Below are 15049 nucleotides of genomic sequence, written 5' to 3' on the forward strand. Positions count from 1 at the left end.
TTCCCTTTGTCTCAGTTTTTCATCTGTAAAATTAAGACGACTTAAGATTCCTTCCAGTCTAGAAATTCCACGATTCTTGGATAAGTCTTTGTTATGCTCCCATAATTTATTTTTAATTTATTGTTCTATGAGATTCAGCTAGATACCCCCTTCTCCCTTTCATTTTAACATACAATCCAATTATCATATGGTTGTTAATTTACTGGATTTGAATAAAATAGGCCAAATTATCTCATCTTAAAGATGACTGCGTAAGACGGAATTCTGATGTGCGGTAATCCTGCTGGCCTGTGACATGCTAACCAGTCCTATCTCTGAAAACAGAGCTACAAATCTGTACAGGTGTGGAATTTTTCTCTACAACAAGTAATTCGGTTTATCGATGAAGTGAGTTAGCGATAATTTTGATCTGAGCACAAATGGTTTAAATAGAGTAATCTATCCACAGAGTCCGCTCCCTCAGTTTGTCCCAGCTTGGAATGAGATGATGATGGTGGTATTCGGAGGGATGGGAAAAAGTGCACTCTTACTGAAAATGAAGCAGAGTTCTGTCACAGAATCGCATCCATTCTGCCACCTGGAGTCTGGTCTTTTTTGTCCCTGACCATTTTCTATTTGTTGCGGTGGTCAATGGACAAAGGGAATTTGTTCCAAAACAACCAGATGGAAAACCATAAGCCCAGTGAAACCTGAGAATTGTTTGAACAAGTGCCACACGCGGCAAGGTAACAGTGCCAAAAACAGACTGACATTCCCCAAACCACAGAAGTGCCATCTGTGTGTCACAGAGGGGTTAAAATACATATAATATTCACTGTCACCCATCCAACTTCCAAGAAGCAGCACCTGCTCTGTATGCAGGAAGAATTAGTATCTCTTTCCTTGAAGTCAGCCCCAGTGGGCACCTCAAATTAAATAAAGTCATTTTACACTGTCAAGTACAGAAAGTATCATTTGTATCTCTTTTATTGGTAAGGCAGGGTACCCACTCCCTAAGGAGCAGCGCTCCTCTTCAGCGCTAATCCTAACAATATGCTAATCCTATGCTAATGACAGAACTCTAACAATGAGAATTCACTATTAAGCCTAATAAGCCAAGGAAAACAGAAGCATGTTTTGTCATAGTTCTTTTGGTCTTCACTTTGGTTAGATAACTATTCAAAAATAAGGACCCCCTTGTAATACATTTAAATTGCTCCCGTTCAGAAAGTTAACACCCCAGTGGAGGTGAAGAACCTTCTGACTGTTCCCTTGAACATCCAAGACAGGGACTAACGCTGCGGGCGCCTGGGCCACACTTACTGGAAGGGTGATCTTGTTTATTGTCCTCTCCTGGGCTGGACAGTGGACTCTACTTCATTATAGGTTTGGAAAGATATCTGTAATGTTGCATAATAGGCTGTCCGTATTAATAATTAATAAATAGTATATCAAACTGTAAAAAAAAAATTGTTCATGTTCTAGGTATTTTCTGAGGAAAAGCTTCCATCATGAAAAAGGAATAAAAAGTAGGTTTGTTCTATATGTGCTTATTTTTCCCCCAAATAGATAAAAATACAATATTACCGTCTAGTTAAAAGAGAATCACTGTAGGAGGGGGAAAAAACACTAAGAAAAAACCATCTTAAGCCAATAATAGCAGCTATCTCCTAGGCAGCATTTGTTAAAGGTCTGGCAGCATGTTAAGTGCTTCAAGTATGTTATCTTATTTAATCCTTATAACCTCATGAGTCAACACAAAATTATCACCTCCATTTTACAAAGAAAAACAGGAGCCTTGACGCTGACCTCAAAGCCAGCCAGCTAGTGAGGAGCCCAGGGTCCTTATCCGTCCATACGCGTTTGCCTCTGGTACTTGGGGCAGACCAGAAGAGAACTGGTCAGTCTCCTTCATCTAAATGAGAACTTCCCTCTTGAATTAAAAGTGTTTTCTTGTACATATTCTTCAGGGAGAAAAAAATGCCCACTGGCAGAGCCCAGCTACTGACTGAACGTTAACACTTGTCCTGGGCATTGCAGCTATCCTGAAAGTGAACAGGAAGTCGCGCGTGCCAAGCTTTTTCTCAGGTCTCATCTTCGCCACGAGCGGGCCAGTATGTTGTGTTAGTTACCTTCCTTCCTGGAATCCTCACCATTTCATCAAATGTATTTCTTCTCCTGTGAGTGTTAGAAGAGGGCTTACTTTGTCACGGAAGTGACCCTCAAGGTCGTTGTGAGAAAACAGCAAGCTCTCGCTCTCGGCTCAGGCACACGCACTGGAGGTCAGATGGGACGTTCTTACTGTATTTCCTGAAATGACTCTAAGCCCTCAAACCTGACACGGATCTGGAAGTTCCTGGATGTCCTGAACACCCCAACCACAATGAGGTGATGGAAAGAGAAAGTCACAAGCTGGTTCCCTGGGATTACCCTAATGGAATTTTCATCGGATGTTACAAGGCACAAGTTGAAATTCAAGAACCTGACAAGATCTCAATAAAGACAAAGAATTATAAAGCCAGAAAACAGTATGATAATTTCCACTTCAAAATCCACCGAAGCAGTGACCCTGCTTCATTCATTCCTTTCCTACGTTTTAGGCTTCAAAGTCCTGTTTTTGGTAAAATCCCCCCAGTGGCTCACTTCCATTCAAACAACATCCATTCCACATTTTCAATCTCACTAGAATGCTTCCCTTAACAGTCTTCTTTCCAAGCCATGCCACTTATGTTATTGTAATCAGGGGTAAAATTACCAAATTTTGTGGGAAAAAAATCAGGATATACGGTCCAGGAGAATATGTTTCTGATTTATGAGTTTATTTCCAAATAAACAAAATGTGATTATCCTTTTAATGAGCTGCCTCTGTTGGACAGCTTAAGAAGGTGCGCGGGCAGACCACCGTAGGAAACCTGATTTGTGCGATCATGGGCTATTTTTCCTAATCATTTACCAAAAATCACAGTCTCTGTTATGAGAAACCTTAAAGACTTAGCAACCCCCATTATCCTAACAGTGAAAAAAAAAGTAGTAACTTACCACCTTGAAAGTACGCAATGCATTTAACATTTACATGACAGGTCAAAGTAAGTATTTGAGCTCAGTAAGAGGTGATAGTATTTTTATCACTAGCTATTAGTTATAATATTTTGAAACCCATAGGCCAAGGCTATTTTAAAATACAAGGCACTCTCGTGTATTAACTTATTAAAGCACACAAGAACCACTTAGAAATTTTTTTTTTAACAAATCCTGTCTATATAATCTATTATCTGTTACATGAGATCTTCCAAGTGGAATGCCAGCCAACCAAAGGTAGAATTTTGTCCCAAGCTACCATTTAGTTGGTGTTGTCTAGTTTCACTCCATGCCTTTCACTTTTATTTTCGACTTCTTTACAGTTCTTTGACCCCTGGCATTCCAGGAAGACGGGTTCCCCAAATTATCAGGAGCAATAGAACAGTGGGGGCGGGGGGAGAAACAGCATGGAGGACCAAGAAGACAGAATCTGCTCCACGCTGGAAAAACTGTCCTCTTTCTCCCTTCCGAAATTAATTTTCTCATCTTGTTTTTCTCTCCCCCTGTCCATTACTTCCTTCTAAACTTCCCAAACTCTTGGCGGAGGTCTAGATAGAACTGTAAAATACACACACACACACACATACTCTACGGTGGCCAGTGAGATGGGAAATGTTCTCACGTTAACCTCACAAGAAACGTTAATAAGAAGAGGAAGTTACAGATGCAAATGAAACGTGTTTGTTAAACTGTGCCCGTTTCCAAAAGGCAAGCTTTTGGTTCTTCTTACTCCCCCACGTACCACTGAATTAACTTAGACCAGCAGAGACCTGAACTCATGAGACCCCTGAAGATCAATGTTCATCAGCCCCACACCACCTACTGTTCCCTGTTTTTCCAAGTCTCAGCTGCTCCAACTGACTCCTGACTCAATTAAAGGGCCATGCATAGGGGATGCAATATATCTGTAGTATGAAAATGGATTTGTTTACTTCTCTAACTGAGAAGGTTCAAAGTCTAGGGCAGCTAGACACACTGTACCACTGACTTACTAGAGGCCCGTACACCTGTTATAAACCCTCCCATCTTCCCGGGAAAAAGGGTTCCTCCCCTAGCATGCTGCTCAGGGCTCTGTTACACACTGTTAACTACAAATGATGACTCTGTATATGCACGGGTCTCTCTCCCATCCTACTGTGAACGGCTCAAGGCCCTGGCTCCAACCTTTTGGCATCCACCACCTGCTTTCTCCAGTCTCCCTAACCCTTCATGGTAACCGAGAGAGTGGAGGCATTCCATACTGCTGTTTTAAATAAGTATAAAGAATGAATAAACAGATCACCTCTGGCTGTCCTTCACGTGAATTAAAGCCTTGTCCCCAGGAAAAATACGGTGAATGTTACTGTGTCACTGACCTTTATCAGAGAGTAGGTAGGCGCCGTGAGATCTGAATTACTTCCTCAGCCTGATCTTACCGACTCTGTCTACTGCACTGTGAAGGAAAAGCTGCAGGCTTCATGTTTGCTGGAAGCAAAAGTGCTGGCCTTTGATTGCTTTTTGTAGCCTGCCTTCAGTTCCTCAATGACTTGCTTCACACAGAAGTGCAGCTTCTAACTGGGGCCTGGTTGCATGGCTATGAAGGAATCCATGTTTTCTAGCTGGTTAAAAATGACCTTTATTCTTTATCAACCCTATTTGACATTAACATGCTTTGGAGCCACGTGAGGTTGATCTTGGGACTCAGAAAAATAGAACAACATTAAAGTCAACAGTGGTCACGCTGATTAGATGCCTCCCAAGAAGATTTTTTTTAATCAAATGATTGAATTTTCTTTAGAATCTAGGCTGATATATTTTCAATCACGTTTCCCACTGCAGCCACAATTTGTGGTAGGATGAAAATAATTAAATTGGAGCGTCCAGTTTTCAAAGTCAGTCTTTCCCACTTTTACAGGAATTCCCAGGGAAGACTTTTTAGAATGAGCACAGGTCAGAGAGCTCACAGTAAGAGGGAAAGTCCACAGACCCCATGAATGTGATATCCAGCAACAAGAGACTTGCCTTTGAAGAAGAAATAGGCCTCTAGAGTCGCAGCTGAGAAAAAGAAACAAAAACCCAAAACGAAATTGTCTTTACCCCTTTGAGTAAATAACAAGGGAGTGTTTACGTGGTCACTGAGTGTTTAGTCTTTGATAACATCCGATAGAGGGCTATTATGGGGCCACATTTAAAATTGTCTCCAAATGCAAAAGGAAATTTAATTGCTGAATTACAAGTCAGGTTGCAGCACTGCCAAAAGGCTGTGAGAGTAATCTCAGAAGGGTTTGTTGAGCTTCTGCACATGTGTGGTCTGGCAATTCTGGCAGTAAACACTTCAAACACATCAGTAAACGTCCTAATAGCTGAAGAAATACGCTTCCGGCAAGGTGAAGGCAACACCTGGCTGGGGCACTGCCTTCCTACTGAAGAGCTGCCCTTAAGGAAAAAGTGTCAAGTATTTGCCTCAGGTAAGTGAGTCTCACTGACTGAGAGCCAGGCATCTCAGGGCTTATCCCTGCAAAAGTCCTTTGTAAAAGTTTAAGAGAGGTGAACTATCTGAACTCTGTTCATTATCAGCACAACATCACTAGGTCTTCTGCAACAAGGGTGAAAACACAGCAGGACCAAAGTTATCATCTGAGGGGCTCTGGGGGAATCGCAGACTCCATCGCCTGGAGGCTAGCAGCGGTCAATTTACCAAAACAAACCAACACCTACCTGGACTGGTGTATTGCCCTCTGATTCCTTACATGCTATTCCAATCGTTGCCTTTTAATCCCTCCTGCAAAACTCATCTGCAGCAGAGGGGATTCCAACGTAACTCTGCGGGCATTGCACATTCATGGGTATATAGGTGATTGTGATGGGAAATTTACTAAAAATCATAGGAAGGGTCTCTTGATGAGACAATATTTGAACTTTAACTCAAATAAATTAAGGTCCTAAATCAAGAATGATTTGGATTTGATTTGGGGTTTTCAGGTAAAATATCCAGGCTCTGTTTTCTGTTGACTTAAGAAATCATCTCTTATTTTTCAAATACATGTTCCTCTGTCTTTAGTCACCATCTTTAGGATGTAACCATTTTAAATATCTACTCTGCATGGCTACATGTAGGAACTTAGAGTGAATAACATGATTAATTAACTTCTTTATTGGATAATGATTATGAAAATTATTAGAATCAGGGCATGAGCTCCCAAGTCCAGTAGTTCTTTAATATAATTAGACATATGCTATATGTCATGGTCCTGTACTTATAGAATTTCTTTTAAAACACCGTGAAAATTTTAGATTCAAGAAACTAATGGTTTGGTCCGGCACATAAGAAGGTTGGAAGTTGCCACATCATCCTAACAACAAATTAAAAAACTAAACAAGCTGAAAATCAACAACTCTTCTTAGATGTTTCAAAGAAGTGAGGTCACAAGGCAAATCGCTGCCCCCAGAGTTGGGAGACATGGACAGAGGAATATAGAGAATCACAACTTTCTGAGCAGAAACTTCTGTGGGAGCCAGTGGGGAATGGGGCAATGTGAGCCGTGATTGACAGCTGCTGGAGGTTCAGTGTGGATGAGTCTGAGAGATACCAACTCCAGGGGAGTACAGAAATCTCTCTGAGAGTCTGATTGCAATTCCTTTGGATACATACATAGAAGTGGGATTGCTGGATCACATGGTAGGCTCAATTTTTAAATTTTTGAGGAAACACTATACTGATTTTCCTATTGGCTGTACCAATGTACATTGCCACCAATGGTGCACAAGGGTTCCTACATCCCTCATAGCCTCGCCACATCCTTGCCAACACTTATTATCTTTTGTTTTTTCGATAACAGCCATTTCACATGTGTGAAGTAATATCTCATTGTGATTTTGGTTTGTGATGGTTTCAAAGGTATACCTTACTCTCTTATTGATCAGAAAGTTCAAGAAATGGGCAGAAGATCTAAACAAGCGATTCTCCAATGAAGACACACAAATGGCCAATAGGCACATGAAAAAATGCTGAATATTACTAATTATCAGAGAAATGCAAATCAAAACAATACAATGAGGTATCACCTCACACCGGTGAGAATGGCCATCATTCAAAAATCCACAAATGAGAAATGCTGGAGGGGGTATGGAGAAAAGGGAACCCTCCTACACTGTTGGTGGGAATGTAGTTTGGTGTAGCTGTTATGGAAAACAGTATGGAGATTCCTCAAAAAACTAAAAATAGAACTTACCATATGATCCAGCAATCCCACTCCTGGCATACATCCAGAGGGAACTCTAATTTGAAAAAAGATACATGCACCCCAGTATTCACAGCAGCACTATTTATAGTCATCCATAGACAGATGACTGGATAAAGAAGCTGTGGTATATTTATACAGTGGAATACTACTCAGCCATAATAAAGAATAAAATAATGCCATTTGCAGCAACATGGATGGACCTGGAGACTGTCATTCTAAAGTGAAGTAAACCAGAAAGAGAAAGAAAAATACCATATGATATCACTTATATGTGGAATCTTAGAAAAAAAAAGACACAAATGAACTTATTTACAAAGCAGAAACAGACTCACAGACATAGAAAATAAACTTATGGTTACCAGAGAGGAAAGGGGTGGAAAGGGACAAATTAGGAGTTCAAGATTTGCAGATACTAACTAATATATATATATATACATTATTATATATATAATAAACAACAAGTCTCTTTTGTATAGCACAGGGAACTATATTCAATATATTGCTGTAAACTATAATGAAAAAGAATATGAAAAGGAATATATGTATGTATATGTACGACTGAAACATTATGCTGTACACCAGAAATTGACACAACATTGTAAACTGACTCTACCTCAATTAAAAAAAAAAGAAATGTTATTATTCTTTGATGATCTGTAACAGGGGAAAGATGCATTCATTAGTTGGTGAAAAACAATTACTTTCTTCTTTGCCATTCAAGACACAAGGGGACATAAATATTTTTAATGTCCAAAACATCAAGTCACGAATTCGGCTGAAATTCACTTAGAGAGTTCCAACTTCTGGTCATTGAATCCAAAATGTAGTTCTGCAATACCAGGCCACATCTCAGAGCAAAACCCATCCAGTGATTTGAGGCACTGATGGCAGCAGCTCTCCTTTACTTACTGCCCAGTCAGAGGAAGGTCCTGGGCTGGAGACCTTACAAATATGATCTTTTTTGAGCCCCACACCGGATTAACCCAAAGAAGAGCACACCAAGAAATATTATAATTAAAATGTCAAAAATTAAACATAGAGAATATTAAAAGCATCCAGGGGAAAGCAACAAATAAATACACAGGAACTCCCATAAGACTATCAGCTAATTTTTCAGCAGAAACCCTGCAGGCCAGAAGGGAGTGGCATGATTCATTTAAAATGATGAAAGGGGAAAACCTACAACCAAGAATACTCTATCCAGCAAGGCTCTCATTCCAATTTGATGGAGAAATCAAAAGCTCCACAGACAAGCAAAAACTAAAAGAATTCAGTGCCACCAAACCAGCTTTACAACAAATGCTAGAGGAACTTCTCTTGGCAGAAAAGAAAAGGTCCCAACTGGAAACAAGAAAATTATAAATATGATCTCTTTTATGTCACTAGCCTCTCACCCCCATGTCACAGGTGAGAAAACTGAGGCTCAGAAATTTAAAGTTACCTGATCTGAATTCACACAGATAAGAAGTACTGGAATCCAAACACACATACATCTGATTTGAAAAATCCACATCCTCTCCATTAGAACAGATTAAAATTTGAAACTGACTCCTTGATATTCCAGGAGCAAAACTGAAACAGAAGTCAGGAGACTTGTTTCCATCCCAAGCCTTGAACCAACTGTGTTACTTGAATCAGTCACTTCCGCTCTCTGAGCCTCAGTTTCCTCATCTGTAAAGTAAAAAGACGCAAAATAATGTTTAATTACAATATAGCTCAATATTAAATAAATTATGAAAATGAATGATCATAACCTTTATTAATATTTATTTTAAAGACCATATTGTATGCAGTATACTTATGACAGAAGCACGTAGACCAGAGCTGATGGCACTAACTTAATACTGTCACAAATTACTGAAGTTTAAAGTTTTGACTTACCTTTTCACAGTTTCAAATGTTTCTTGCATTGTGAACTCCTGCTTTAAATTTCTCTGGTTACCTCTGACTCAGGCTAAATGAAGCATGCTTCCTGCTTTGACCACCCTCCCTTATCTCCTTTTATCAGAATCTCTGTCTGATGTCCACAGCCCCTTAGGACCCAGATCGCTGTGACATTCTGACGCCAATATAATGCTGACACAGTGTTCATAAACTCTCTTCCCTTCAGCTAAACCACATGATCACCAAATATTTGAGGAGAAATTCACAGGAGATGGAAGCTTAGAGGAAAACCTGAGAGCATCTTATCACTTCATCACTGGCTCCCTCTGGAGATTCACATCGTTCTTGCCAACACAGGGCAGGGACAATCATGTAGCTTGCAGAGATCCTGCGGGCTCCCTCTGAGCCGCATCTGAGCCCCAGGTTGACTTGCAAGTTGACGCACGTGAACTTTCTAAAGTCCCGGCTTCACGGAGGATAACAGACTGTGCTTCCTCATGCCTCCAAATTCAGAACTCACGTTCAAACTTCACAATGTCCTCTGCCATTTTACGATCCTAGAAAACTCTTGTTCATCTTTCTGTGTTCGGCTTAACCATCACCTCTTCCAGAAGGACCACCCCTATGTCATGGCTGGAAATCACATGACAACTATTTGTTCCTAAGGTATTCTAATCCCCACCATACTGTAATGTCATCACATTTGTACAGGTTTGTCCTTCTTCACAGATCAGAGGAACCTCAGTGCTAAGACCTCTGGCTTAATCTTTCTCTAAATCTTTCAGAGAGCTGAACAGAGTGCCTAGTACAAAGAAGGCCCAGATAAAACATTTTTGGAGTCAACAAATGCATCAGAATAATACTTAAGCAATGGGTCCCTCCACTGAGAAAAACCTTCAAAGACAAAGGGATAATTAGCCCTTTATGCTTCGGCAATGTTGTGGCAGCCATCCAACATCCACTCTGCGCCCCATGCTCTCTCAGGTTCTGTGGATGCAACGAAAAATAGATGCAACACCCTGCTCTGTGCGGAACTCCATTTTTAGGAGGAGAGACAAGTATTACGAGACAAGTAGAGTTCTCTAAAAGATGAGAAATCCTATGAAAGAAGGAGGGAAGGAAAATGCCAGCTGTAGAGGGGAAGGGAGCCACTTTGTATATAGTGGCCAGGAGGACGGCCGTGAAAGTTAACAGTAGTAGGAGAAATAGTAATAATAAAAAATAATAGTTTGAGGTCTACCCTGATGGGGCTTTTTCCGTAGACCTACTTTGTTGGAAATGGCTCATAGAGTAACTACATGTTTTCTTTACTCACAGAACTACATGTTAGATCTGTGGGAAAGGACTACAAGACAGAGCTGCTAAGTAAACTATGGAAAACCTAACAGTCACACTTTTTTATCCCAGGTCTTGGCATATCCCAGCGATCAGTACTGGTCTAGGGTGTGATAAGCTTAGGAGTAAGTATGATTTGAACTGAATGCATGTTTAGAGGGGGTCTAAAATTGAGAACCAGAAGGAACCGTCTTCCCTGGCCCCAAATAGGTAGGCGTCCTAAAGTACATTGTTTGAGGAAATTGGATCCCAAAGATTACACGTGAGAGGTTTTAGAAGTGTGTCCATGTTCCACTGGAGATCAAAGAAGCTCAACTAAAGGAATTATGGACTGACTGACATGACAACTGTTGACTTAGCAAAAATTGTTTTTGAAAGGGTTATCTTGCAGATTACAACTCAAACACTGGAGGGACTACGGTGATGAGAGGTGGAAGGCATCAGAACATGTGAAATTCTTTAAAAAATTTATTGACTTAAGTAATCTTGCCTATGTTACACAATAAAAAAAACCTTTACACACACACACAAATAATAATAATAGTGAGGAGGAAGATGAGAAGAGGGAGAGGGAGAGGAAGAGGGAGAGGAAGAGGAAAAAGGAAGAGGAGACTAGCGGAAGCAACAACAAACAGCAACCACCAGTTGACTCGTCTGCCGCAGGTGCAAGTAAGAGAGCAACCACACATACAGCTTCTGGGGTCCCAGGAAGGTGATTTATCAGATTTGCCCACATCTAGTCTTTATCATTTTAGCTCCTGGATAGAACATAATCTACTTCCCCTGTGCCTATAAGAGTTGCAGCCAGGACTGGAGAGATGCATTTTGCTCCGTTAGGGAGACTGATGGGGAAGAGGATTATTTTGCATTTTGGAAAACAGGTTCTTATGGCTTCTTTGGCTGTGTAGGGACCTTCATCCTGTGAAGCTCAAATCTCAAGGGAGAAATTATCGCCCCCTTCCTAACAGTGATATTAGTATAGCAATAACAAACTGTCAGGACAATTTCTGGCATTATTATTTCCAAGTGGATGGTTTTTTAATTGTTCTGAATAAGCTATTATTTGATTGACATCAGTTAATGACACTGCCTCGCGCTGGCATGGTCGTGTGTGTGTGTGTGTGTGTGTGTGTGTGTGTGTGTGTGTGTGTGTGTGTGTGTGTACGTACGTGTGTACTCAGCTGCACTTTTTGTCTGTAAAGTGGTACAAATCTATGATAACATTTAGCAAGGACAAGAAGGTACTGAGAGAATGAAGAGTTCTAACAGATAGAGTTCAATGTCTAAAAGTCAGCACGTTGTTAATTTCTTCTTGTAGAGAACAGAGTAGAAGACCCTGAGGAAGCTCAGCAGAGACCGCTCACATGCAGGAAAATTCAGATTTCTTCCACGGAGAGTTACCACTGCATGCGTTTCTCCAACTCCGCTCTGAGGACAGAGTTTCTTTCCTCAAGCTAAACCAAAATGTTGTGCTGCAACACTCAAGTCGGCTTTTTCCCAATTTTTAAGAAAAATATGCAGAACTAAGCTTGTTAGTGGAGATATCTCAATTTCGTCGTTTTCCTTTTTCCTTGAAATATGATCTGCAACCAATTTTCTGTTTTTCTTATTTTTTAATCTCTCAGAGTAGACTTTTACTTACAAATTATAGGAGCTCATCAATAATAGATGATCATTTTTTCTTTCTATGTTAGCAGTAACCAAGTAAAAGGAATATTTGGGTTATTCCTTTCAACCAAATATTGGGGAAAAAACTATCTCATTCCCACAGTCATAATGATACAACATACTCAAAAATTTTCTTAACATCTAATGTATGTGACAAGTATTTCACAGTCATTAAGAATATGGGCTTTTGGAGACAGACTCAGGTTCTGACTTTGGATGGAGGGTGATCAGGGACAAATTACCTAAGGTCTGTGTTCATCAGTTTCATCATTGTTAAGTGGTGATAATGACAAACCTCTCTCTTATATTCTTAGGAGCTAAAAGGATTCACGTATGTCAAGTCCTTAGAGAAATTCCTCATACAGAATTAATTTTAATTAAATGTTATCTATGTTTTACGTGACATGGGTAATGGTAAAATTCCACTGAAAAACATAAAAGAAGAACTGAATACATGAGCATACACATTATGTTCTGGGATGAGAAGAATGCTCATTACAGTGACGCCAATTCTCAATCCACTCTCTAAGTATCTCACTTCTGATCCAAATTCAAGTAACAGCAATTATTTTTGGAAATTGGCATCATGACTATAAGAACACAACTGGGAGAATAAATTTATGAGAAAGTCTAAGGAAAAAAATGGGAAATTAGAGTAATGCAAGGATTATTGGATGTTAAAAATATAAAGTCACAATAATTAAATCAGTGATGAAGAGGCCAGAATAAACTGGCTGATAAATTTAAGACACTAGGTTTCCCACAGGCAGATCCTAAAATGTGTAAAAGCAAAATCTTTAATAAAGGTCACAGGACTAAACTAATGAGGAAGGAATGCACTATTCAGTAAAAAAAAACTCTAGAATAATTGGCCAGCTGTTTGGAAAATAAATTAATTTAGAGCCTGTCTTCATAACTTACATCAAAATAACATCCAGGGAATTTTTTTTAATTAAACCAAAATAAAGTTGAAAGAAAACAGAAATAACAGCGTAGCTGATCACCAGTTGAATACTGAACAGTAAAGCAATGAAAGCATTGTGTCTTCCTTATCATCACAAATATAGGGAGTATTTACTGAATATTTACTGTGTGTAAGACAATGTGTAAAGAGCTTTACATACTTTTGTCAAAGCCACAGTGTGATGGAGATGCTCCCACAGACTCCACTTTAGAAATACGGACGCTGAGAATCATGGGAAACTCAAGTGAGGTCACGTGGCCAGGAAGTGGCTGCATCGGAGGATGAACCTGGGCAGTCTGATTCTAGAACCCGTGCTCTTTGATTTCTACCACCTAAAATACGTATAATGGAAATAAAATTGGAGAGGAGAAAACAAAATGGTAAAAAAAAAAAAAAGGGGGGGGGGGAGGGGAGGAAAGAAAAGAAAAGAAAAGAAAAAGGACCAATATAGAAACAAAAACTCTGAAACAGAAGACACGCAAATGGATAACCAACTTGGAAGAAAGTTCGACTTCAGTAATCAGTGGCACACACACAACGAATGCACTGAGACACATTTTTTCCCCCCTTAACATAAAGTCCATGCACTTTCATTGTTTTCCTTTACAAAGGATTGTACTTAGCACTAGTAAGGTCTCGGGGAGGTATCAGTGAGGCGTTGCCAAGCTGTTTTCCAGAAACGACATGCCAATTCACACTCCCTGCAAATGGCCAAGGAATCGGACGCCTTCTAAGTATTTACAGCTTTTGACTTAGAAATCCTGCTTCTAGGAAACTATTCTAAGGGCAATTCTGGAAACAAAGACCAAGTTTAATTACAGACCTGTTTGCTGAAAAATTTTTATTTAGAATAAGGAAATTTTTGGAATAATCTTCCCAGCAATAAGAAAATGGTTGAGTAAATCATGGTATATCTGTGAGATGCTATATTGTAAATGACGGTGTATCTGTGAGATACCATACAGTAATCTATGGTGTATCTGTAAGATCATATACAAGATTATACAATAACCTGGGGGTCAACAAACTGGCTGTGGGCTGAGTCCAGCCCAATGCCGGTCATTTTCTCCTGCTTTTGTCAGTAAGGCTTTACTGGTGCTTTCCTGATGCAAGGGCAGAGTGGAGTAACTGCTGTGGAAACCGTATGGCCTGCAAAGACGCAAACATCTGTTATTTGGCCCTTTACAGAAAAAGCTAGCCGATGCCTGTTGCAGCCAGTCAATTAAGTTAGGCTTGTAAAGAATTTTTAATGACAAGTCTAAATGTGAAATGTGCAATCATAAATGGAAAAATGAATCATATGCATTCTGATCTATTAACACAATATTTACTTACTAATAACGATGCTAATAATAAAAAGACATGTTAAAACAGTACCTTGGTATATCACAAAAGTGAATTTTAAAATGGAATGCATCTATATTATGATTTTAGACTCACTGAAACTGAAAAGTCTTTTATTTTTTTTGGTAAATTCTTTCCTAGTACTAGTAATTCCTACAGAGTGCATCGTATCTTTTTTGCCGCTACACAACCCGTGCTGCACAAACATTAATCTGCGATAATTTATGAAACTTTGGTCCTCAAAGACAAGCAAGGCCACGGCCAATGATGATGTCATCTGTCATCTGTCTTACCCTTAAAGGGCAGCTTTTCCCCCCAGCTGACTTCTTGATCCCATGACCACACTTTTTTCACAGTACATCAAAATCTGGAGTTAGCCAACTGACCTATTGGGTAACCTCTGCCTGGAAAATCAGGTCAGTATACTACTATATCTGTTTTTAGGTTCTTAAGAAATTGCAGAGATGAGTGTAGACCTTCCCTAACGGCTCCGCCTTTGAAAACAAACAGTGCCTTCCAGTGAATAAATCACCAGGAAGGAGATGACAGCTCCTAAATCTGTGTTCACGTCTCC

General features: G+C 39.8%; 1 non-coding gene across 1 annotated transcript; it reads left to right on the top strand.

Moving 5' to 3' along the window:
* The first annotated feature begins 10392 nt into the window (after positions 1-10392).
* Positions 10393-10522, top strand: LOC116656890. Its single transcript, XR_004311896.1, has one exon. It is a non-coding gene; the product is annotated as a small nucleolar RNA SNORA18 (small nucleolar RNA).
* The last annotated feature ends 4527 nt before the right edge of the window (positions 10523-15049 follow it).

This window comes from Camelus ferus, chromosome 16 (assembly GCF_009834535.1).
Source record: "Camelus ferus isolate YT-003-E chromosome 16, BCGSAC_Cfer_1.0, whole genome shotgun sequence".
Classification (NCBI taxonomy): domain Eukaryota; kingdom Metazoa; phylum Chordata; class Mammalia; order Artiodactyla; family Camelidae; genus Camelus; species Camelus ferus.